Source organism: Dermacentor andersoni, chromosome 2 (assembly GCF_023375885.2).
Source record: "Dermacentor andersoni chromosome 2, qqDerAnde1_hic_scaffold, whole genome shotgun sequence".
NCBI classification, from domain to species: domain Eukaryota; kingdom Metazoa; phylum Arthropoda; class Arachnida; order Ixodida; family Ixodidae; genus Dermacentor; species Dermacentor andersoni.
In genome coordinates this window covers 246125220-246149823 of record NC_092815.1, presented here as the reverse complement: position 1 = coordinate 246149823, position 24604 = coordinate 246125220, and the positions used below count along the sequence as shown (strand labels likewise).

The 24604-nt window shown below is 47.5% G+C and overlaps 1 long non-coding RNA gene across 1 annotated transcript in view; it reads left to right on the top strand.

Annotated features, from left to right (window-relative positions):
• The first annotated feature begins 2407 nt into the window (after positions 1-2407).
• LOC140216027 (uncharacterized) overlaps positions 2408-24604 on the top strand; it is a 104631-nt gene continuing 82434 nt past the window's right edge. Inside the window, exon 1 of the long non-coding RNA XR_011892676.1 lies at positions 2408-2580. This is a non-coding gene — a long non-coding RNA (uncharacterized lncRNA). The remainder of the gene's footprint in view (positions 2581-24604) is intronic.

The window sequence follows — 24604 nt, the reverse complement described above, 5'->3', positions numbered from 1 at the left end:
AATCATAATACCTTACTTAAAAAATTAGACCTTTATGGCATACGTGGCACTCCACTTGAGCTATTGAAATCGTACCTATGTCATCGTGTACAATGCGTTGAAATAGGGTCACATATATCTCCATTTCAAACTATTACTGCTGGTGTCCCACAGGGTAGTATTTTAGGACCTCTACTTTTTATATTATATATAAGTGACCGTGTTTTGACTGATAGTCAGCCGAAATTTGTAATTTATGCTGGCGATGCAAGTTTATTTTTCACAGGTAGTTCCATACAACCTCTGGTTTCTGTTATTAACAATGCTCTTGATAAACTTCAGGATTGGACTGAAGCAAACTCATTACTCATAAACACAAAAAACTAAAGCGGTTCTATTCAGTACAAGACCGTTTCCCACTCATCCGATATACATATATACATAGGCAATTCACAGGTACAGCTTGTAGACACTGTCAATATTTTAGCAGTAATGTTTAACGAGACCATGAGCTGGGACATTGAAGTTCAATTCATTCTGAGTAAACTGGCAAACTGCACTGGAATTCTTGCAAAATTTCGGCATTTTCGGCCCGAACATACAAAATTATTTACAATGCGCTTTTTGTATCCCACCAAAATTATTGTTTCTTGGTTTGGGGTACTACCACTAAAACAAACATTAATAAAATATGTATGCTTTAAATCAAAGCTGTATGCTGCATTGCAAACGTGGACTACCTTCCTCACACTTAGGAATTGTTTGCTCGTTACCAAATTTTGCCGTTTAATACCGTGTACCAATATAACTTAGCATTAAAATATAAGCGAAGTATCCAAGATAACCAGCTTAGTTTTCTTGAATTATCCTGCCTCAGACAAAATGTTTCAGAATACTCCTTTCGCAAGAAAGAAATTTGGCACATTTCCTTCTCCCGCACAATGTACAGGCAACAAAGAGATGCTCCGACACACCCTGCCCACTGTTTTGAATAAATTACTGTCAAGGGGTATAATTGCGGAAACATGTTCGGTAATTGACATGAGAAGTGCATGGATTCTATAATATCTTCTTTATGAAAGTCGCGTATATGTATTTTTTTGTTATCTTGCTGCGATGTATCCTGTGTAAGGTTATCTTGCTGAGATGAATGTGTGTGTTTCTTATTTTGACTATCATGCTGTGTTTTTCTGTTATGATGCTTTGTTAACAAACTCATGTATATACGAGATGTTTTTGCCCTTGTTAAATAGCCAGAACAATATCATGCCATATACACTTTGCGTTTTCGCCGTATGGCTTGTACAGGTGGGCTCGGGTGTCCCGCAAATGATTGCGTTCACTTTTTGCCCGGGACTACCCGCACCGTTAATTTTTGGCGATGTAAATAAACTCCACTTTGACTATGAATTTTAACCGGCCTTATCTTTCGAAGTGACGTCTGTTACGAAAATTCGCTGTAAAATATTTTAAAGGATTGAACGTTTATTTCGGCAAAATCAAAGAAACAAAGGCACCACAAAAAAGATCAGAACAAAAATGTTGCTACAACAACTGCTACACTGCTCCCGCGTTTTCTTTTTCAGGGTAGAATTGGTATTTCGTTATTCTTTAATTTCCAACGCTTTTGTTAAGAAGCGTCCGTGCCGATACGCGTCAATGTCCACGACACAGGTTAAAGCCAGAGCGAGGTCTCTGGTACTAGAAAAACAAAACAGCTGTGAAATGCAAGAAGTCAGTAGTTTGCTTTTTCGGACAAATAACCTAGAATTCTTTGTCGGAAACTTTGTTTTCAATATGCTCCTTATGGAGTCTAAAGCATTCGTTGGACGTCCTATAGTGCAGTGCAATCGCAATCGCAGTACTTGCGAGTACTGCCATTGCATTGCACAAGTACTGTTGCAGTGCTTGCGAAATGCACGCTCTGAATTAATGCAGGCGTGTAGGAGAAACTGTAGTGGCGTCTTTCTCCGTTCCCCCCACCGCAGTAATCGTTGCATAGCTAACGCGACTGCAATGGAAGTGAGCTGCTTACTCGTAACTGGCAGCTTTCAGCGCCGAATAAACCCGCCTCAAAGGCTGTCCTTTCTCCCACCACCTGATTGCTCTCTCTCTCTCTCTCTCTGCTACGAAGCCCACAAATTGTTTTTCCTTTCTTTACTGAGCCAGAAAGTATGACACGTCGCCATTCAGGTTGCCTTAAGAAAGCGTGGGCAATGGGCGCGCGTCAGGTGCGTCCCGTTGCTGTTATCCGCCGCCTCTCGAGTACGAGAGCATCACGGCGGGCCTGTCCTCATGCGCAAAGAGCAGGGCCAGCCAAGACGTTTTACGACGCCTGCTTCTCGAAAGCACGACGCGCTTTCCTCGGGATATGCCTTTTAGGGCGCGCCCAGCCGGCTGCGAGCGAATACAGAATCGTGCTGCTTGAGCGACAGGTGAACTGGTGGCGGAACCGCTGCCCACGCTCGCGCAGGGCGGCTGTAGCGCCTGATGCGCGCAGGAGTGTGCGACGATGGATCCGGCAGTGCAGGTAGCGACCGACGACACCTTTTCTGCGTTTGATGAGAAAACATTGCCATCCGCCACTGGTGCTTGAAGTAGGTGAGTCGCGCCATGTCTTCGCAATGACTCAACAAAGAAAGCTTCCGTTTATTCGACGATTGTAGGGGGGCAGTGAACCCGTGTAGCACATACGGCGAAACGCCGGGAAACCTGTATGAGCAAATTTATCCGTAATCGATAAATATACTGGCACGTGAATTTGATAACTGCAGTGGTTTAGTTCAAAATTAAAGAAAAATACTAGATATCGCTACGGTACTAACGAGCGCGCACTCCCGCGTTTGAGGTAATAATTTATTTATTTACTTATTTAGTTTTTGTTGTATACATTTGTACATCAATTGAATATGCACTGAGACCTTAAGCCCAAGAACTAAGAGGTGAAACTGTTCATTAAGGCATTGTAAATGCGGAACATGTGCATCGATAAATGATGAATATTACTTTAAACTCTGCCGCAGCAGGAAATATGTACACGCATAATAGACGGCTAAAACAAAGGTGATGCATGTAAACGGCAGAACCTATGCTGGAAAACGCGCGATGAAATGCACTTGTTCTAACCAGTCTCTGAAAGGTGCGGAAAGAAAAGATTAATGAGAAGAGTAAGACCACGCATAAAACATACGGGTGCGAATTTACAAGTGTATATGCGCTTCTCCAGGAAGGCATTTATAGATATATCGTACAGCTACTGCAATGATGATTTGCTCACGTGGATATATATATATATATATATATATATATATATATATATGCACGGTGTGTTGAGTAAGCTCCGGAACAACTTGCAGTATGGTGAACGATAGTTACATTGTGTTTCCGGCACCATAAAGCGCTGCAGCGTAATACCTAGCCCATTTATCTTGGATTTCCCACTAAATCGCCACTTATATATTTGTGTTTTTTACCTCCCAAGAGCGGTAATGCTTTCCTACTTAGTGAGGCTCTCTACTACAACGTTCTGCTGCTTTCAACGATCACCACCAATTCTTTAGTGTAGGGATCTTAAATGCCGCATGTATTCTGCATCTTTAAACGTGTGTTTGGTCTGCTAATCTGCATCTACCACTCACACGACGTTTATTGAGGTCAGTATGCAATCCAAGATATTTACTGACATTGGTTATGGAACATTAATATTGTAAGCAGGTTTATTGGAAGAGTCCAACGAACAGGCGGTAGTTCGGAACAGTACGTCGGGAGGACAAGATGGTGGTGTTCGAGCGCCGATCTCGTGTCCTCCGCTCTTGATGATGATCGGGATGTCATTCTCTTCCTTTCTTCATTACAATTGCCTTCGTCGAGACAGGTGGAGCCATCCTGGTGATTTAACAGGTGGGGACAATAGGGTCGAAGAACGGCTTGAGGCGCTCTACGTGAACAACGTCCCGTCCATGTCGACGACGGTCGCCGTGCAGCGTAAGAGGTTCAATGACGTAGTTTACGGGGGAAGTACGCTCGACGACGCGGTACGGACCATGATAATTTGGGAGTATTTTGGACGACAAGCCAGGGGCGCAAGGTGGTACAAGCAGCCACAAAAGTGCTCCAGGAGCGAATGTTGTGGCAGGAGAGTGGTCATCATCAAGGGCGTTTTTCTGGCATTGTTGGTCGGCTGTAGTAAAGCGCTTGGCTAGTTGTCGGCAATCTTCAGCGTAACAGGCGGCTTACGACACGGGCGTGCACTCTGAGGCATCTGGTGCGTAGGGCAGCAACGTGTCGATAGTGTGCGTTGGCTGGCGACCGTACAGAAGGAACAAGGGGGAAAACCCGGTTATGACTTGCGTAGCGGTGTTATACGCGTATGTCGCAAATGGAAGAATCGGGTCCCAGTTTGACTGATGAGGTGCAACATGTGTCGCAAGCATGTCGGTCAGTGTCCGATTACAGCGCTCAGTGAGACCTTTCATCTGAGGGTGGTAGGCAGTACACGTCCGATGTACAATGTTGCACTGGTGGAGAAGTGCTTGAATTGAATCGGAGATAAATACGCGGCCACGGGCACTGAGGAGTTCGCGAGGAGGACCATGTCAAAGCACAAAACACTGTCGCCGTGGGAAGAGCAGCGGTTTCGGCGTATCGTATAAGGTGGTCGACAGCAATGATAGCCCATGGGTTTCCCGCCATGGTCAAAGGTAAAGGTCAATAAAGGTCAATTCCAACGCGATCGAATGGGTGGTCTGGGCATGGAAGGGGCTGTAATGAACCTGCGGCAGGATGCGGTGGTTTTTTTCGTCGCTGGCACTCGTGGCAGCAACGAGTGAGCTTGCGGACAAAGCAAAACATTCCGCGCCAGTAGTACCTTTTCTGTAAGCGTTCATAGGTCTTGAAGACACCACCGTGAGCACACTGCGGGTCGGAGTGAAAGGACGCGCAGATTGTAGAGCGCAGCTTTCTGGGGATAAGTAGGAGCCACTTCCTACCATCTGGCGAGTAGTTTGCGCCGGTACAAGAGACCATCACGGATGCTGAAGTGCGAAGCTTGGCGTCGCAGTGTTCGAGTGGTCGAAAGGGTGGGTGCCTCGGATAAAACGTCAAGAACCGAAGCGATCCAGGGATCGTGGCGCTGTGCAGAGGAAGGGTGGCGACGTCAAGAGCTGACAATGGGTGGTCTATAGTGGATATGGACGCAGGCTCGGTGGATAGTGGGGACCGCGATAGTGCATCAGCATCGGCATGCTTGCGTCCGGAACGATATATAATGCGGAGTCAAACTCTTGAAGTCGAAGTGCCCAGCGGGCAAAGCGACCTGACGGATCCTTCAACGAAGACAACCAACATAATGCATGATGGTGCGTAGCTACATCAAATGTGCGGCCAAATAAGTAAGGGCGGAACTTGGCAAGCACCCTATTGCCAAGCATTCTTTCTCGGTGATGCTATAGTTTGATTCAGCCTTGGTAAGCGTTCTGCTGGCGTATGCGACGACATACTCTGCGAACGCAGCCTTTCGTTGTGCGGAAACAGCACCGAGGCAGACACTGCTGGCGTCTGTGTGCACCTCAGTTGCGGCCGTAGGATCGTAGTGCCGCAGTATAGGTGGTGACGTCAGGAGACGGCGAAGGGTGGAGAAGGCTTGGTCACACTCAGAAGACCATGACAAGAGATTGGAGGCGCTGCTTAATTGTTGCGTCAAAGGCGCAATTATAGAGGCAAAGTTGCGCAGCAACCTACGAAAGTAGGAGCATAACCCTATGAAGCTTCGTAACTGCTTTAGAGTCGTCGGTTTGGGGAAGTTGCCCCGCAGGGGCGTCTGCGTAAGCAGGCGTTTGGTGTGTTGCGACACCACGTACCCGAGCACACGAGGGTCGGACCCTCCCGCGTGTAGCCGTGCGCGGCTTAGCCGTGTCTGGGGAAAAGCGGATCCTGGGGGTTGAGCCGATGCTGGGTGTTTGAACCTTTAAGGCCTCCCGGCGGAGGCAACACACCTCTTCTGCCTCGGCTTCGCATAGACGGCACCTCCAGACTGACCCACCTGGAGGAAATCGGCAGTCGCCTTTTCCTGTCTCTCTCTTCCTGCAACATTAGTCTTTCCCTTACTTTCCACCTTTCCTGTCTCCGTCTCTCTTCTATTTACTTCCTTCTTCTTGGCGGCAAGAGTTAACCCTGTGTGGCTATCCAACCTTGGGTACACCATATTTGGTTATAGTGGCGGCGTACGACTGGCGTCGTGCAGACTTGTATGCAAGCTGTGCCGCGTCCCCTCGTTGGGCTCCGTGGTGGGTGGTCGGCGCTGTGGCCGAATTTTTATATATTTTCATGGAAACTGCTTTCCCCAAACTTCCTGATCGCCCTCAGAAGCGAGGGCGCACCGAAGATGTCTAAGTTTTTTGGCAATCGTACACAGAACTTTCCCCACTTTCATGTCATCCACTCTGATATACCTGAGAAGACGGTAAGAACGATCTCACCTTTTGTTGTCTCGAAATCTCTGACGGAAGTTTTCGGTCCCGGATACAAAGCATCAAAAATGGCTGGCGGTGCTCTTCTCCTAGAGCTCCGCAATCAGAAACAATATGAAAAACTGTCCAAACTTGTATGTTTTGGGTGTGTTCAAGTCACAGTGACCCCACACCGTACCATGAATACTACCCGTGGCGTTGTATCGGATGCTGATCTGCTAGAATTGTCTGAAGCTGAACTTCTCGAGGGTTGGAATGATCAGAATGTGATCAATGTTAAGAGAATTAAAATAAGACGTGACGGAAAAGAAATCAATACCATGCACCTAATACATTTGGCTCAAGCAACCTACCCGACACTATCGAGACAGGGTATGTGAAAATTCGAGTGAGACCGTACATTCCAAATCCCCTACGATGCTTTAAGTGCCAGCGATTCGGCCACAGCTCACAGAACTGCCGAGGCCGCCAGACCTGTGCGAAATGCAGTGCCTACGAACACCTATCTGAAACATGTCAAAACTCTCTCCACTTTGTGAACTGTGATGGGGAGCACGCTGCGTACTCGCGGTCCTGCCCATCGTGGAAAAAAGAAAAGGAAATTGTGACAATTAAAGTAAAGCAAAATACAAGTTTTAAGGAGGCGCGTAAGCAGGTATCCCACCTGCCCAAGAACTCGTTTGCTGATGTGACGCGTCAGGGGGCAGCGACACAAAGGCTTCCGGCGGCTGTTCGACCCACAGGCAGTGAGTCGGTGGTTACGCCATCTGCCCCCGAAGTGGTTGCAGCTGACGCTGCTCCGCCAACCCTGCAGAAGGAACCATCGTACCCTAAGGTGGGCGCAGCCGAGGCTGCCCCAACCTCCCCGACCCCTTCAAGCGCTGCCAGCAGCCGGCGCAGCCAAATCCCTCAGGGAGCCCCATCGACCTCCGGGCTGGTTGGCGCAGAGGTCTTGCCCTCCAAGGCGGGACTCTCTCTTGCAACTTCTCGCTCGCAAGAGCATGTGTCCGGCGCCTCACAAGAGGCAATGGACACTACACATGTTCTCAAGGCGCACCAAACGCCTAAGGAGTGGCGAGGCTCCCTCGAATGCTCCAGAAAGGGCAGAACCCCCGTTACAGGGCCTCGAAAGAGCTCTGTAACCTAAGGCATCATTTCCGTTTCCGTAAACACAGCACCAATTTTCTTTACATATGGATACACAAATCATTCAATGGAATCTCAGAGGTCTTAGGAATCTTGATGATGTTCAAGAACTCATCCATAAACACAATCCAAAAGTGCTGTGTTTACAGGAAACACACTTAAAACCAAAACACACAAATTTTCTTCGACAGCACGTTATTTTCGCAAAGATCGCGATGATGCTATCGCATCATCGGGCGGTGTTGCCATTGTAATTCAAAAAAGCATAGCGTGTCAACGTTTACAGCTACGAACGGCCCTAGAAGCAGTGGCGGTTCGAGTTGTCCTGCTAAACAAACTCATCACTATTTGTTCGCTTTACATACCCCCACATTACAAATTCAACAAACCTGAATTTTAGTCCTTCATAGATGAATTGCCAGAACCTTATGTTGTTCTTGGCGATTTTAATGCACACAGCACCTTGTGGGGAGACTCTCGTATCGATGCGCGAGGTCGTCTCGTTGAACAGTTCCTTTTCTCTTCTAGAGCGTGCCTTCTAAATAAGAAAGAACCCGCATATTACTCTCTTGCAAACAGAATGTTTTCGTCAATAGATCTTAGTATAGTTTCCGCATCTATACTGCCCGAACTCGCATGGGAAGTTACGAGCGATCCTTACGGGAGCGATCACTTCCCCGTACTGCTAAGAACATCTAAAGAAAATGAATTTCCTCCACAAGCTCCTAGGTGGAAGATAGATACAGCCGACAGGGAGAAATTTCGAACTCTCACTAACATCTCATGGGCTGATATGTCTTCTTCAGAAATTGATGTTGCTGTGGAGTATATTACAGCGCTCATAATAGATGCCGTATCTAAATGCATATATGAAGGAAGTGGCTTGGCATGCAGACGGCGTGTCCCGTGGTGGAACGACGAATGTAGGATCGCTCGTAAGAAACAGAACAAAGCGTGGGGGCTGCTACGCGCTTCCCCCACTGCAGAGAGTCTTATCAACTTTAAGAAAGTGAAGTCCCAAGGCAGGAGAACCCGCAAGCAGGCCAGAAGAGAAAGTTGGCAGAACGTTTTATCGAGTATTAACTCTTTTACAGATGAGGCCGAAGTCTGGAACAGGGTAAATAGAATTAGAGGGCGACAAACATATTCACTCCCTCTAGTAAATACACAGGGCGATACACTGCAAGATCAGGCAGACTCACTTGGGGTACACTTTGAGAGCGTGTCAAGTTCCACCAATTATTCAAAACCCTTTCTCAAACATAAACGAATAGAAGAATGCAAGCAACTCACAAGAAAGTGTCAGCAAAACGAACCGTTCAATTGTCCTTTTAGGATTGCAGAGTTGAGAGCTGCCTTGAGCGCATGCAAGAGCTCTGTACCAGGATCTGATAGAATCATGTATGAAATGCTCAAAAACTTATACAATGACACGCAAGTTACACTACTAACACTTTTCAACACTATCTGGAACGCAGGGTACCTTCCAACGGCATGGAAAGAAGCCATTGTGCTCCCTGTTTTGAAACAAGGAAGATCCTTCCTCAGTGGCAAGTTACAGCCCGATAGCCCTCACAAGTTGCATGTGTCAGGTATTTGAAAAAATGATAAATCGGCGACTCATCCATTTCCGTGCAAGCCCGCAGGGGTGTCTGCGTAACCAGGCGTTTGGTGTGTTGCGACACCACGTACCCGGGCACACGAGGGTTGGCCCCTCCCGCGTGTAGCCGTGCGCGGGTTAGCCGTGTCTGGGGAAAGCGGGATCCTGGGGGTTGAGCCGATGCTGGGTGTTTGGACCTTTAAGGCCTACCGGCGGACGCGACACACCTATTCGGCCTCGGCTTCACATAGACGGCACCTCCAGGCTGACCCACCTGGGGGAATTGGTAGTCGCCTTTCCCTGTCCTCCACTCCATCTTCGTCTTTCTCTCTCACCTTTTCCTCTTTCCTGTCTTCTCTTCACTTTTTATTACTTACGTATTTCCTGGCGGCAAGGGTTAACCTTGTGCATTATGCACAGCCTCGGGTATATGTATTTGGTTATAGTGGGGAGGTACCGCTGGCGTGCGCAGAACGGAATACTTTTCGTCCTGTATCGTCCCCTGGTTGGGCTCCATGGTGGGTGGCGGCCATCCCTGCCGAATATATTACTATTACTTATGGAATCAACTTTCCCTCCACTCCCTGATCGCTCCTTCAAGAGGGGGCGCACCGAACGTTCGTTCAACTTCTTCATGAGTCATAAAGAAACATTCCCAAAATACCATGTTATTCACAGTCAAGATGAAAGCAAGACAGTCCGAACAATATCTCCTTTTGTTGTGGCAAAATCATTGGCAAACTCCATCGGCCCAGGTTACAAAGTAACAAAAATGGGAAGCGGCGATCTTCTTCTTGAACTTCGTGACAAGACACAGTACAGTAAATTGTCAAAACTAATTGCTTTTCGGGACATTCCAGTTTCAGTAGGCCCACACAGATCTTTGAACACTGTCCGCGGTGTCGTCTCTGACGATGACCTGCTCGATCTTAGTGAAAGTTAGCTACTTGAGGGATCGCAAGATCAAAATGTAGTAAAGGTCCAAAGAACAACGATTAGGCGGGACGGCAAGAAAATGCCCACAAAACACATAATGTTTTGGAACTAGCAATTTACCAGACTCAATAGAAACAGGATACTGCAAACTCCGTGTAAGGCCATACATTCCTAGCCCACGCTGATGCTTCAAGTGTCAGCGGTTCGGGCACGGTTCACAAAGCTGCCGAGGGCGCACTACTTGTGCAATATGTGCATCAAACGAGCACTCATCTGACACTTGCACTTCCACCACCCATTGTGCTAACTGTGACAGGGATCACCCAGCGTACTCCCGTTCTTGCCCATCCTGGAAAAAAGAAAAACAAATAATCGAAATCAAAATCAAACTGAACCTTTCCTTCCAAGAGGCGCGCAAGCGCTTCTCGATGAACCAATCTAGTCCGTCTTACACCGATGTGGCGCGCCGGGGGGCAGCGCTACATCATTCGGCGGCCGCCCAAGTCACACGGACTGTGACGGCGGTCACGCTACCAGCCCCCCCGGCCGGAACAGCACAAAACACAGTACAAAACACAGCGCAAAACACATACATTATGGATACGCAGATACTACAATGGAATGTGAGGGGTTTACTCCACAATCTAGACGACATTAAGGAACTTTTACATAGGTACACCCCAAAGGTGCTGTGTGTCCAAGAAACACATCTTAAATCTTCACAAACAAACTTTCTCCGACAGTATGCCATTTTCCGGAAAGACCGCAACGGGACCTTTGCCTCGTCGGGCGGTGTGGCAATAATAGTAGATAAGAGTGTTGCTTGCCGGCAGTTACGGCTTCAAACGCCCCTAGAGGCCGTTGCAGTCAGAGCAGTGCTTTTTAGTAAGCTGCTGACAATGGCATCTTTAAACATTCCTCCCAACTGTCAACTCTCCAAAACTGAATTTGATAGCTTTATTGTGCAACTCCCGGAACCCTACATTGTCGTTGGAGACTTAAATGCTCATCATACCTTATGGGGTGACTCTCGGTGTGATGCCAGAGCTTCCTCTTCAATACAGGGACATGTTTGCTAAATAAGAAGGAGCCAACATTTTACAGCGTTGCTAGCAAGACATTTTCATCTATAGATCTATCCATTGTTTCAAGTACAGTCGTGCCGTACTTGGAGTGGAAAGTACATAAGAATCCATACGGGAGTGATCATTTCCTGATTGTATTAAAATTAAGGAAACGGGACGAATGTTATCCACATGTACCCCAGTGGAAAGCTGACTCAGCGAACTGGCAGCGATACGGAGAGCTGATATATATGACCTGGGATGATATTCGTGCGCTTAGTATTGACGATGCGGTGTCATATTTAACCGCATTTATTGTCGACGTAGCGTCGGAATGTATCCCACAAACAATTGCATCGCCTGATAAACGACGTGTTCCCTGGTGGAATGATGAATGTAAGGAAGCACGAACGAAACAGAATAAGGCTTGGAATCAGCTCCGTGACTCTCCGACTATCGAAAACCTTATCAGCATTAAGAAAATTAAATCAGAAGGCCGAAGAACGCGCCGCCGTGCCAAAAGGGATAGCTGGCAAAAATACATTTCCGGAATTAACTCTTATACAGACGAAAGAAAAGCCTGGAACAGGGTAAACAAATTAAAAGGCCGCGAAACTCATCCTCTACCTTTGGTGAACACACAAGCAGACACTCTTGAGGACCAAGCTGATTGTCTAGGAGCACATTTCGAGCACATTTTCAGTACATCTCATTACACAGAAACATTCCTAAAATACCAGCGACTAGCAGAACAGCTGCATTTGGGTCGGAAAAGGACATGAAATGAAGCATACAAACGTCCATTTAGTATAGCTGAGTTCCAGGCCTCACTGAACTGTTGCAACAAGTCCGCTCCAGGAAGTGACAGAATAATGTATGAGATGATCAGACACTTGCACCCTGAAACCCAAAAAACACTACTGTCAGTCTTCAATTCCACGTTTTCTGCCGGCTACATTCCTTCTGCCTGGAAAGAAGCAATCGTAATCCCTATTCTCAAAGAGGGCAAGGACCCTTCCTCACCCAACAGTTATAGGCCTATAGCTCTGACAAGTTGTTTATGCAAAAAATTTGAGAAAATGATTAACCGTCGCCTCATCCATTTTCTTGAAAGCAACAAGTTACTCGATCCCTTTCAATGCGGTTTTAGGGAGCGTAGATCCACAACAGATTACCTTGTCCGCATCGAGACAAATATCCGAGATGCCTTTGTCCACAAACAATTCTTTCTATCAGTATTTTTAGATTTGGAAAAGGCATACGACACAACCTGGCGCTATGGAATCCTCCGTGACCTGTCTGAAATGGGAGTTCGAGGCAACTTGCTGAACGTGATTCAGAGTTACCTCTCCAATCGCACGTTCCGTGACAGAGTTGGTAGCGTTCTGCCTCGTCCATTTACGCAAGAGGCTGGTGTTCCGCAAGGTGGTGTGCTAAGCTGCACTCTTTTTATTGTCAAAAGGAACTCGATCCAGACTGCAATACCACATACTATGTTTTATTCTGTATATGTGGATGACATCCACATAGGTTTGAAATCATGTAACTTAAGTATCTGCGAGCGGCAAGTGCAGCTTTGCATAAATAAATTATGTATGTGGGCGGACAAAAACGGTTTCAAGCTAAACCCACAAAAAAGTACATGCGTCCTGTTTTCTAACAAGAGAGGTATACATGCGGACCCCGCAATAGATCTAAATGGAGAGCGGCTATCTGTGAGCCACGAACACAAATTTCTAGGAATCCTTTTAGACAGTAAGCTGAATTTTGTACTACACTTGAAGTATCTGAAATCAAAGTGCCTCAAGACTATAAATCTGCTGAAGCTCTTATCACGTACATCGTGGGGAAGCGACAGACGGTGCCTTCTAAAACTTTACAAAAGTCTAATATTAACACGGCTTGACTACGGAGCAATAGTCTATAATTCTGCAGCACCTGGCGCTTTGAAAATGCTAGATCCTATTCACCATTTAGGTATCCGCCTTGCTACAGGCGCCTTTAGGACTAGCCCTGTGCAAAGTCTCTACGTCGAATCAAACGAATGGTCATTGCACTACCAAAGGACATATTTAGCTTTCTCCTGCGCCCTGAAAGTTAGCTCAGATGTTAAACATCCTTGTCATTCCACTATATGCGACTTGTTTACTGCTAGGCTGTTTCTTAACCGCCCAGCCACTAGGCCTCCTCTGTCCCTCCGGTTGGAAGCACTCTCAGAAAATACAGGGGTCCCTCTTTTACACAATGTCTTAATGGCTCCTACACGGCATCCCCCGTCTTGGGAGTGGCAGACTTTATAGTCTGCGACATCTCTTTCTTAGAAATATCGAAACAAGCACCTGAGGCTCCCATACAATCGCATTTTCTTAAACTTAAAGAGAAATATTCCTGTGACGAATATTACACAGATGCTTCCAAGTCTCCTGCTGGTGTTGCTTACGCAGCTCTCGGACCCTCATTTTCAACATCTGGGCCACTAAACCCACACACCAGTATCTTCACGGCAGAAGCGTACGCTATACTTTTGGCTATTAAAAACATAAGGCGCAGAAATGTCGCTAAGGCTGTTGTATTTACGGACTCATTAAGTGTCGTGAGAGCCCTAATTAGCTTACGAAAGCATAGTAATACCGTTTTGAATGAGCTGTATAGCTTGTTGTGCTTCGCATATATGTGCAACCAAGCGATTAGCCTAGGCTGGGTACCTGGCCATAAAGGTATAAAAGGCAACGTAGCTGCTGACGAAAACGCTACGTCAGTGAGTTTTAGCGACACAGATGGAAATATCCCCATTCCTGCCACAGACCTAAAGCCCTTTCTGCTCCGTAAATTGAGGAATCATTGGCAAGCACAGTGGGATACAGAAGCATTGAATAAGTTACACATTATAAAACGAAAATTGCGGAATTGGTTAAGTGACAAAACAGCACGGTACAAGGAAGTACTTCTTTGCCGATTAAGAATAGGACACACTTACAGTACTCACTCCTACATCTTGACTGGCGGGGATCCTCCTACTTGTAGTAGGTGCGGCGATAGCCTGACTGTCCTCCATGTTCTTATCCAGTGCCCTGCAATAGAAACAGAGAGGAAAAAGTATTTCCCTTCTGCATATAGGGAAAATATACCACTTCACCCTTCATTTTTTCTTAGTGATGAACCACTTTTTAAACTGCAAATAGTTTTAGATTTCTTAGCTGAAACCGACATTCTGAAAGTAATTTGGCCAGGAAATGTTAGCACGTGATTACCAGCCCTTGCATTCGAGGGCCGTCTTGATGATTTAGTGTAACTTTTGTCTGGTTTTCTTATGTTTTTTATCAAAACACAACTGCCATCGTCCACGTCCATAACTAATCAGTGTCATTATTTTACTAGCTATATATTTACGTCATTTACAGCGAAAGTTTTTAGGCCCTTATGCAGCCATGTCACACCTACCATAATAAATTCGCTGTCCACGCCATTCAGAATAAATCCTTTAAATTACCATTTGTCATGGCGCTATTTGGCCATAACTGGCCCTTGCGCCATTAAAAACCACATACCATCATCATTTCCTTGAACAAAACAAAATGCTTGATCCCTATCAGTGTGGCTTCTGAGAAGGGCGCTCCACAACCGACCATCTTGTACGTATTGAAGGACATATTCGTGACGCGTTTGTACACAAACAGTTTTTCTTATCGATATTCCTCGATATGGAGAAGGCGTACGATACAACATGGCGCTACGGAATCTTGAGAGATTTGTCAGAAATGGGCATTCATGGTAATATGCTAAACATAATCAACAGCTTCTTGTCCAATCGTACCTTCCGGGTCAAAGTCGTCAATGTGCTGTCACGTCCTTTTACACAAGAAACTGGTGTACCCCAGGGAGGCGTGCTCAGTTGCACACTTTTTATTGTTAAGATGACAACGCTTCGTGCTTCCTTACCACCGGCCATATTTTATTCCGTCTATGTGGACGACATTCAAATAGGCTTCAAATCCTGTAACCTCGCAGTATGCGAGAGACAGGTACAGCATGGTTTGAACAAGGTGTCAGGGTGGGCAGAGAAAAATGGTTTTAAAATCAATCCTCAAAAGAGTTCTTGTGTGCTGTTTACAAGGAAGAGAGGCCTGGTTGCGGATCCTTGCTTAGAAATGTGTGGACAACAGATACCTGTAAACAAAGAGCACAAATTTCTAGGCGTTATACTCGATAATAGACTCACTTTCGTCCCACACATCAAACATCTTAAAGAAAAATGTCTGAAAACAATGAGCCTAATGAAACTTCTATCCGAGACTACGTGGGGTAGTGACAGGAAATACTTAATAAATCTCTATAAGAGCCTGATTCGGTCACGACTAGATTACGGTGCCGTGGTATACAACTCTGCCGCTCCGAGCGCGCTAAAGATGCTAGACATTGTTCACCACCTAGGTATCCGATTAGCCACGGGCGCTTTCAGAACATGCACGATTGAAAGCCTATATGCCGAATCGAATGAGTGGTCACTCCGCCTGCAGAGATCGTACATCAGCTTTACATATTTCCTTAAAGTGCGCTCTAATCTTGAACATCCATGTTTTGGCACCGTTACCGATATGACGTGCGCTACACTTTTCAGCAATCACCCCTCAATAAGACAGCCTTTCTCGCTGCGTGTGAAGGAGCTTAGTGATGAAATGCATGTCCCACTCCTCGAGCATCGCTTAATCCACCTAACCAAGCTCTTACCTCCTTGGGAGTGGCAGGTGATACAATGTGACATATCCTTTATGAAAGTTACAAAGCACGCTCCTGAGACCCAAATCCGGATGCACTTCCTAGAACTACAGTACAAGCACTCCTGCGCAGACTTCTACACAGATGCTTCGAAATCAAATGCCGGGGTATCCTATGCAGCCGTCGGCCCATCGTTTTCGGAATCCGATGTACTGCATCCGGAAACAAGTATCTTTACGGCCGAGGACTACGCATTACTCTCTGCTGCGAAGCATATAAGAAAATCAAAACTTCCAAAAGCAGCGATCTATACAGACTCTGTAAGCGTCGTGAAAGCCTTAATGTCACTCAGCAAACATAAAAATCCCGTATTTAATGAACTATATTCGGTCTTGTGTAAAGCGTACTCATCTAACCAGAATATCATAATATGCTGGGTCCCTTGCCATAGGGGAATCAAAGGTAATGTTCTGGCGGACGAGATGGCCACGTCAATCACATCGCAAGCTGTTAACCCTACTACTGATGTGCCTGTCACCGATCTGAGGCCTTTCTTACGAAATAGACTGCGAAACCATTGGCAGTGCACGCGGGACGCGCAACCAAATAACAAACTGCACGTTATAAAGCCACAGTTAGGTTATTGGCCCTCCCCAACAAGATCTCGGCGAACAGATGTCCTATTCTGTCGCCTCAGAATAGGACACGCATTTGGCACCCATAACTATCTGCTTACTGGAAGTGAACCTCCAACCTGTGGTAGATGCGGGGAGAGGCTGACCGTGCTCCACGTCCTCCTGGAGTGTCGGGAAGCCGAATCTGAGAGAATGAGACATTTTCCTTTGCATACAAACAGCACATTCCTCTTCGTCCAGTAATGTTCCTCGGCCCAGAACCACTTTTTAATACAGACACAGTCCTAGGTTTTCTGAGAGATGTGGTCCTACATATTATTAGCCCCATGCGTTCGTAGCGCTTCCTCTTTTTAGAGGACGCCGCTGGGATAGTTGTACTGTATAGCACATGCCTCCAGGCCCTTGTGTTTCAAGGGCTCTAAGGAGGCAGTAGTGCTCTAGCATTTCTTATAATCTGATATATTTTACCTATCGTATCATTCTTTTTAAATGCATATAAACGTTCATAGTACAAGTCATACGTCATCGCCATAATTTTATTATACAGATTTTACGCACTTTAGAGCGTTTATTTTAAGGCCCCTTTACAGCCACGTCACACCAACTTCATAGTAATCATAATTACACTGCAAACTCATTACCGCAGATATGGCGCTCTTTGGCCATACCTGGCCCTTGCGCCATAAAACCCCATACATCATCATCATTGGGGAAGACAGTCACGGCACGCTGTTTAGCCGGGTCCGGAAGCACACCGTCCTTTGATACGACGTGACCGAGAATTGTAAGTTTTCGCGCAGCAAACGGCACTTTTGAGATTTAGTTGCAGCTGAGCGGTCTTCAGACACGTCAGGACATGGTTGAGGTGTTCGAGATGGGTTTCGAAATCTGGCGTAAGAACAACAATGTCGTCGAGGTAGCAGAGACACATGTGCCACTTCAAACCCCGCAGAACTGAGTCCATCATGCGCTCGAAGGTGACAGGCGCATTGCAGAGGCCGAAGGGCATGACATTGAATTCATATAGACCGTCAGGCGTGACGAAGGCTGTCTTTGAACGGTCGACCTCTGCTAAAGGCACCTGCCTATACCCGGAACGCAAATCTAACGGGAGAAAAAACTCGGCACCTTGTAGGCAATCTAGGGCATTGTCAATTCTGTGTAAAGGGTACACGTCTTTTCGAGTGATCTTGTTTAGGGGCCGGTAATCCACGCAGAAGCGAATTGATCCATCCTTTTTTTAACGAGAACCACGGGGGATGCCCACGGACTTTGTGAAGGGCGAATAACGTCGCGTTTAAGGATATCGTCAACCTGGTCGGTAATAACTTGACGTTCCGCGGTGGAGACACGGTACGGGCGTTGTCGCACTGGCCAGTTGGAGCTGGTGTCGATGTAGTGAACAATGGTAGAAGTTCCGCCAAGGGCACGTTGGGCAACATCGAAAGAGTCGCGGAGCTCGTAGAGCAGCTGGAGAAAAGCAGAGCGTTCAAATGGTGACAGTCCGTCTGCGATCGACGAATCGAACAGGTCGGCAGCTGGTACATCAGAAGGATTAAGAGCACTGACGACGTCGAGGTCGCGTCGAGCTAAATCTTGCTGCACGGAAAAAATTTGGCCGATATCAATGGGTTGCACGCATCCAAGGGATTCACTTTTAAACAGTTTGATGGGATACGGAAGAGAATTTGTGAGGGAGAGAGCGCTTGTTTCATTCGAAATAGAGGGGGTCGAATAAGGCAGAAGAAGTGGCTTCCGACTTAGAAGGAGGCGTGATGGTTCAAAGAATGCAGCTTCATCACACATGCTGTTGCAGAACACGGGGAGCAAAACAGCTGCTGTCGGCGGAATTTCTGTATCTTCTCTTACGACTAGTTTGTGGGCGGCTTGATGAGCGGGGTTGTGTGACTGGTCACAGAACGGGACGAGCTCTCAAGTTCAGATCTTGTACAACCAATAACGACGTGATTATGCGATAGAAATTCCCATATGATATCGTGCGAGCAGGATGACAGGACGATAAACTGAACAATCTACAACCACTAAACTCAGCAACTCAACACGGTCTCCATTTGCTGTACGTAAGGGCATGTTCTCAAGAGGCGTGGTCATCTTTCGAAGCTTGCGGCAAAGTGTGGCATCTATAACAGAAACGGCAGCACCGGTATCGACTAAAGCATATGCACGGGTGCCTTCTACAAAAACTACAAAAGTTCGAGGACATGAGCCTTTCGACAGCGCAGTTCTTGCCTCGGGAACTGCGGGGGCTAGTTTCCCTCATTTTCAGGTGCTGGTCGACAACGCATGGGCGGCAAGGAGTGGCGACAGGGCGAAGGTGAGCGACGAGACATGGGTTGCGTATAGTGACGTGAAGACGTGCTTGTTTGGGGATCCGGGCTTTCATAGCGAGAGTGGGGACGATCCATGTAGTTCAGTGAACGGGCATCTGAGTAATGTACCCTGGCGTGCGACGACGGCAGTGCCGGGCGATATGACCAGGACCACCGCATGCAAAACAGATCGACCATTTGTCGCGCGTTTGCCAGGGATTTGCGGTGATGGGAGTAGCCCATGTCACGGAGGGCTGAGTCGGGGCTGCAGCATACGAGACACCATGGGACGGCGAGGGCTCTTGTAGCTGCTGCCATTTTACTGCTTCAGCGTAGCTAAGAGGCGCGGCGACAGGGTGCTGCTGAATGGGCACCGGCATGGCCTTGTAAATCTGTCCTTGAATGACGTGCCAAAGCATGAGAGGAAACGGGATTGGTTGCTGCAGTTGCTGCTGCTGTGGGAGCTCCTGACGCTGACCAAACGGCAGAAGAGACAACTGACGGGCCACTTCCTCACGCACAAATTCTGTCATTTGTGCGAGAAGGTATGACTGGTCAGGCACGATGTCCAGTGCAGCGAGTGGTTGATTGTACGTGTGAGATGAACGTCGGGTGAGAGCCCGCTGCCTTCTCAATTCGTCAGAGCTGTGACACAGAGTTACGACTTCAGACACAGTGCCAGAAGACTTCGCAAGAAGCATTTGAAAGACAACGTCGTCGACACCCTTCATAATATGCTGTATTTTGGCACTTTCGCTCATTGAGGCATCGGCGCGCCTGCAGAGATCGATTATGTCCTCAATATAGGCGGTAAAAGTTTCATTTGGTTCCTGTGCCCGTGTGCGCAGCCGTTGCTCGGCGCGTAACTTCCGAACGGCCGGGCGACCGAAAACGGCACATATTGCCTCCTTAAAAGCGGGCCAGTTCTCAAATTCCGATTCGTGCTTCGTATACCACAGCTTCGCCACGCCAGCCAGGTAAAAGTTCGCGGTACTCAACTTAGCAGCGTCATCCCACTTGTTGGGTCCACTAACTTTTTCGTAGGCCGACAGCCAGTCCTCGACGTCCTGGTTTACCGTACCCGAAAATACCGGGGGGTCTCACTGGTGAACCGGGCCGGGACAAACGGCGGCTGGGAGAGATGGCAGCGGTTGGGCAGCGTCAGCTTGCATGGTCGAGGTCGTGCGGGATCGGAGTTTGAGGGTGCCGGCGATGTGCGTTCCACCAAGATGGTGGTGCTTGAGCGCCGATCTCGTGTCCTCCGCTCTTGATGATAATCGGGATGTCATTCTCTTCCTTCCTTCATTACAATATAGTCATTGGCGAATACTCAGTGATAAAGTTGTATTATGACAAACATTGTTTTGTGTATTAAAACGTGGGCTTCAGGAGGTGGGCGTGGCGAACGACACATATATGTAGTCGATAAGTATGCTTTACCTAAGGCAACAGTTTGGTGCCGGGAACCAAAATATGGATTAAACTACTAAACTTTAATGCGTAGGATTATTTGGCTAGACGCGCGATGTCATTTTTTCGCTCCGTTCCGTTCGTCCTTACGTTTCATGTCCCATAGCGTTAGTCCGGAAAATCTGCACCGCCCTCTTTAGGTTTCGATGGGGGAATTTCAGTGAATACACAAACTTGGGCGCTACAACGTAAAACTATTCCAAACTTTTCTATACCAATTTTGCAATCAAGCCTTCCGCAATTGGTGAAAAACTTTTTGGACCACCCCCCTTTCACTTGTCTGTCACGCGACGTCACGAAAACCGCGATAGCTCCCCATCTGATATAACGTGTACACACGGATTATGCATGATTTGACCGAACAAAAGAAGGTATAGTTATTTCTGATTCGACGCCTCTTCGTCATTAGCCCTCGGCCTTTGGTCAAAAGTTTTCGGGCTGCGCCCACTTTTCCTGCCTCTCACGCGACGTCACAAAACCGCAAAAGCTCACCGCGTCAAAGTGACGTGTACGCGATAAAGATGCATTAATATGCCGAAGAAAACTGAATTTTCTTCTGAATAGCCGCAGGCTGCCCCGTTCCGAGAGGAATAAAAGATGGCTGCCGCCGATCGCTCAGGCACTGGCTACTCGCACCTGTCGAAGAGCATGGATTTATTTGCGTGTAATAAAACTTTCTACGTGGCCGTGTAGCATTTTCGAGCACTTTCGGCCCGTTTACGACCTCGTTCTGCCAACTCTCATTTGCTGAGGATCCGTTTTAACGTCATTCATATGCTTCCTTTGCATGCCACCGCGATTGTCGAAGAGCCACCGCAAGCTAAGTAAGGGAAAGCGGACCAATCGCGGACGCCGGCACCACCCTCTTCATCCGGTTATCGATTTTCAGTGCAGTGGCTCGGCCCTATCGAATCCCTCTCAACTTGAGCGTGCTCCTCGCGTCTTGTGAGCCAATTAGATAAGACAAGCCGCTCAGTGTAGGCAATGTTATTCGTTTTTCAAGCAAAAAAAAGTGACCTCCTATGAACGAGGACAGCGTTTGATTGGTCTGTTCAGAGAACCCGGCGGGTGACTGCCCGATGCTTGCGTCGGCGGTTACGCAAATTTGACGTCAGGAGGTTGGAATAAAAACACATTGGAATAGTTTTACGTTATAGGGCCCCTTATCTACGCTTACCGCCTCCAACTTGTGGGCGCACGAACCTCCGACGCGATATTATGTCAGCCAACATGGCAGTTATAGTTAGTGCACATATTTGCCTAAACTTTGTCCTGCTGGCTTCCAATGGCTTCGTAAACTCATCACTTCAAAACAAGTATTGTTTTATAAACAATTAAATAAACACCATTAAAAATGTCCAATGGCACGATTTGGAAGCATAACACCTAGTACAGAAGCCCGATATTGAAGCCATAACGCCACGGAAACACTTTATTATTTGTTTCCACATATTCGGCCGATATATCGGTACAAACGGCTGCCAACAGCTTACAATATTCATTTTCCCACTCTCGCGCTAAGCTCGCAGTTAAGATTAGGAAACTGTCATTTTGACTCGAGAATCCATAAATAACATCAACTCATCGTCATAACCTAATTTCTAAAACACTGTTTTTTTTAATTTGAAGCTTGTTTCTCACAGAGAAAAAGGTACAGTACACAAAGCAGCACGAAAAGCAGCTTGACGTGGTCCTCATCCCACCTTCACGTAATTTAGTCAAACTTTAGGTAAAGTGAGAGTCTACTTGTCACGAATTCCTCTTCGTTAGAGCCATGAGGTTTCTCCAGATGCTTTGAAGGCAGAGAAGAAAGAACATGTCATAAAGTATACCGTCGTGCCCTGTATCTAGGTGCCGACGCCACCATGAACAATCGGCATAGAACGTCCTTCAGAATTTCTCACCGGCAAGCGAGTAGGTTGAGACGATTGGTGCGATTCCGTTTGGCTTTACCGAAGCGCAGGCCTCTGACGCACGCGGGAGCTTGCGCGGACAAGGTACACGCGAGAAACGCAAACAAGCAAAGAACTGGGTCTGCTACAACAGGGAGAGGCTTCTGAATTGGGCGCGCTAGAACACAGGCTAACCTGTTGGAGGGAAAATTAGGATATAAAAAAGTTTGTGATATTTTACCCCGTCAACACGGGTTACGCACAAGTATATAGGTGCTATTACCTTTTAGTGCATTGCTCGTAACATGTTTTTAAAATGTTTTGATTGTGCATAAGTGTGTGTAAGTGTGGCGGCATTATGGAGGCTCACTTTTTATTCTGAATGCCATATTGGCCCCCATTGCAGAGAAGCCACCGGTTTAGCATATTTGCATAAACGGTATCCTGGGGGGATATCAGCCGCTCCGCACCCAAGGCAAGTGAGGTGGCTTGGGCGGATACATGTACACGTTGGAATTGGGGAAAGACCGGACCTCACCTTTCCAAAGCGACGCTTCGCAGGTGCTGGAATCATTGAAGGCTGTTAACGTCAGCCTCAGGAAGCTCTTGCTCCAGCATGGAAACTCACGCCTCGGTGACGTCAACGCTGTCACGCAGATGTCAGAAACGATCACACACAGAGAAAACGTACCCAAACGGGTTATCGATGAAATTCCTCTGAAATATTTTGGTGGCGCCCGCGTGAAGGCGGTCATTCTCTACGGCCTTGAGCTTCTGCGCTTCGCGCAAGGCTCTCCAATCGCCTTCTAAACGGGTGCACCTTGCCAGATAAACACGCATTATCGCAAGCCGCCTAGCACGTTCCATGAGAGTTTCTTGGGCGCGCCAAGCCCACGCCTTACGCCACAATTATTTTGTACAGCAAAGCATTACGAAAAGCAAACGGTGTTGTTCCTGCTGGTTCACGTGCAGCTGCCCGTAGGGAGTTCAAGGTAGGGTCGCAACGTTGCTCGCTCTCGAAGGTTATCAGGTCTGGAAAGCCGGAAGAGATGGAAACTAGGTAGTCATCGAAGTCATCCTCCTTAGCTTTAGTGCGCGGCGAAGGGAGACGGGATATGCAATCAGCATCTGTGTGACAACGTCCGCTCTTGTAGTTAACGGAAAAGCTGTACTCTCTGATGCGCAAAGCCCGGTGGGCCAACCAGTCAGGCGGGTCACGCAGCCCAACGAGCCAACAGAGTGAATGATGGTCAGTCATTATCGTGAATCCTCGGCCATGTAGATACGGACGGAACTTATGAATGGGGAAGACGACTGCGAGGCTCTCGAGTTCAGTAACGGTGTAGTTTGTCTCCGCCTTTTGTAAGTGTCCGATATGCTGACGGCCACCGCAGAGCTGAACAAGCACCACGCCAACACCCACACCGCTGGCGTCAGTATGCAGCTGAGCTGACGCCTCCGGATGAAAATGCCGCAGAAGCGGTCCAGAAGTCAACAAAAATTTCAGCCGTTGAAACGCCGACTCGCAGTCAACAGTCCACAAGTATGGGATGTCTTTGCGAGGGAGAGAGGTGCAAGCACAGTAAATTTACTTCGAAATGTCTGGTCCCTTATCATCACAGAAACAGAACAAATCCCAATTGGGCGTAACGTTTCCCCGCCAAGTCCGCGAAAGGTAGCATTCCTATCCGAAGAAAACATCACTTTTTGTCTAATATAATTTTTGAAGGACAGGCTTATAACAGAAACTGCCACCCCGGTATCAACTAAAGCGAAAGCACTCAGATTGTCAACTAAAACACACACTTTGTTTTTAAACAATTTTAAACAAGGGGGTCTTGATGAAGATGAACATATTGCGGCCTCACCCCCGTCGGTCGCACCAGTTAGTTTCCCAGCGGTGGCGGTGACAACAAGCGACGACGAAGTGATGGAGAGCGCCGTTGTCGTGTCGGTGATAGTGTGAGGCTGCGATCGAAAACGGGGGAGTCACTGCGGTTCGCGTGCCCCTGCTGCAGCCGTTGGAAGCAACTGGGATACGGCCAGGGCTCGTCAGCGGGCACGCAGTGTGTATGGGAATTAAACCGTCGAGAACGCTGCTGATGGTAGTGGCAATACCTAGCAATGTGTGCAGGCACACTGCAGCTGTAGCAAATGCGGGAGTCACGGCTTCCCGCGGGTGACACCGGTGACATGGGTGTCATGGGTAGAAACGAACTCTCAGGCTGGTTGTAGGAGGGAAGAGCCCGCGGAACAAATCGTTGTGGTGCATCTTGCCAGCGTCGCAGGCTTGTCGGTTGCGGTGGAAAGTTGCTGCTCTCTGGACCATCAGCATAGGTCCTGCGAAGTTCTCAGTAACTCTGACGTGC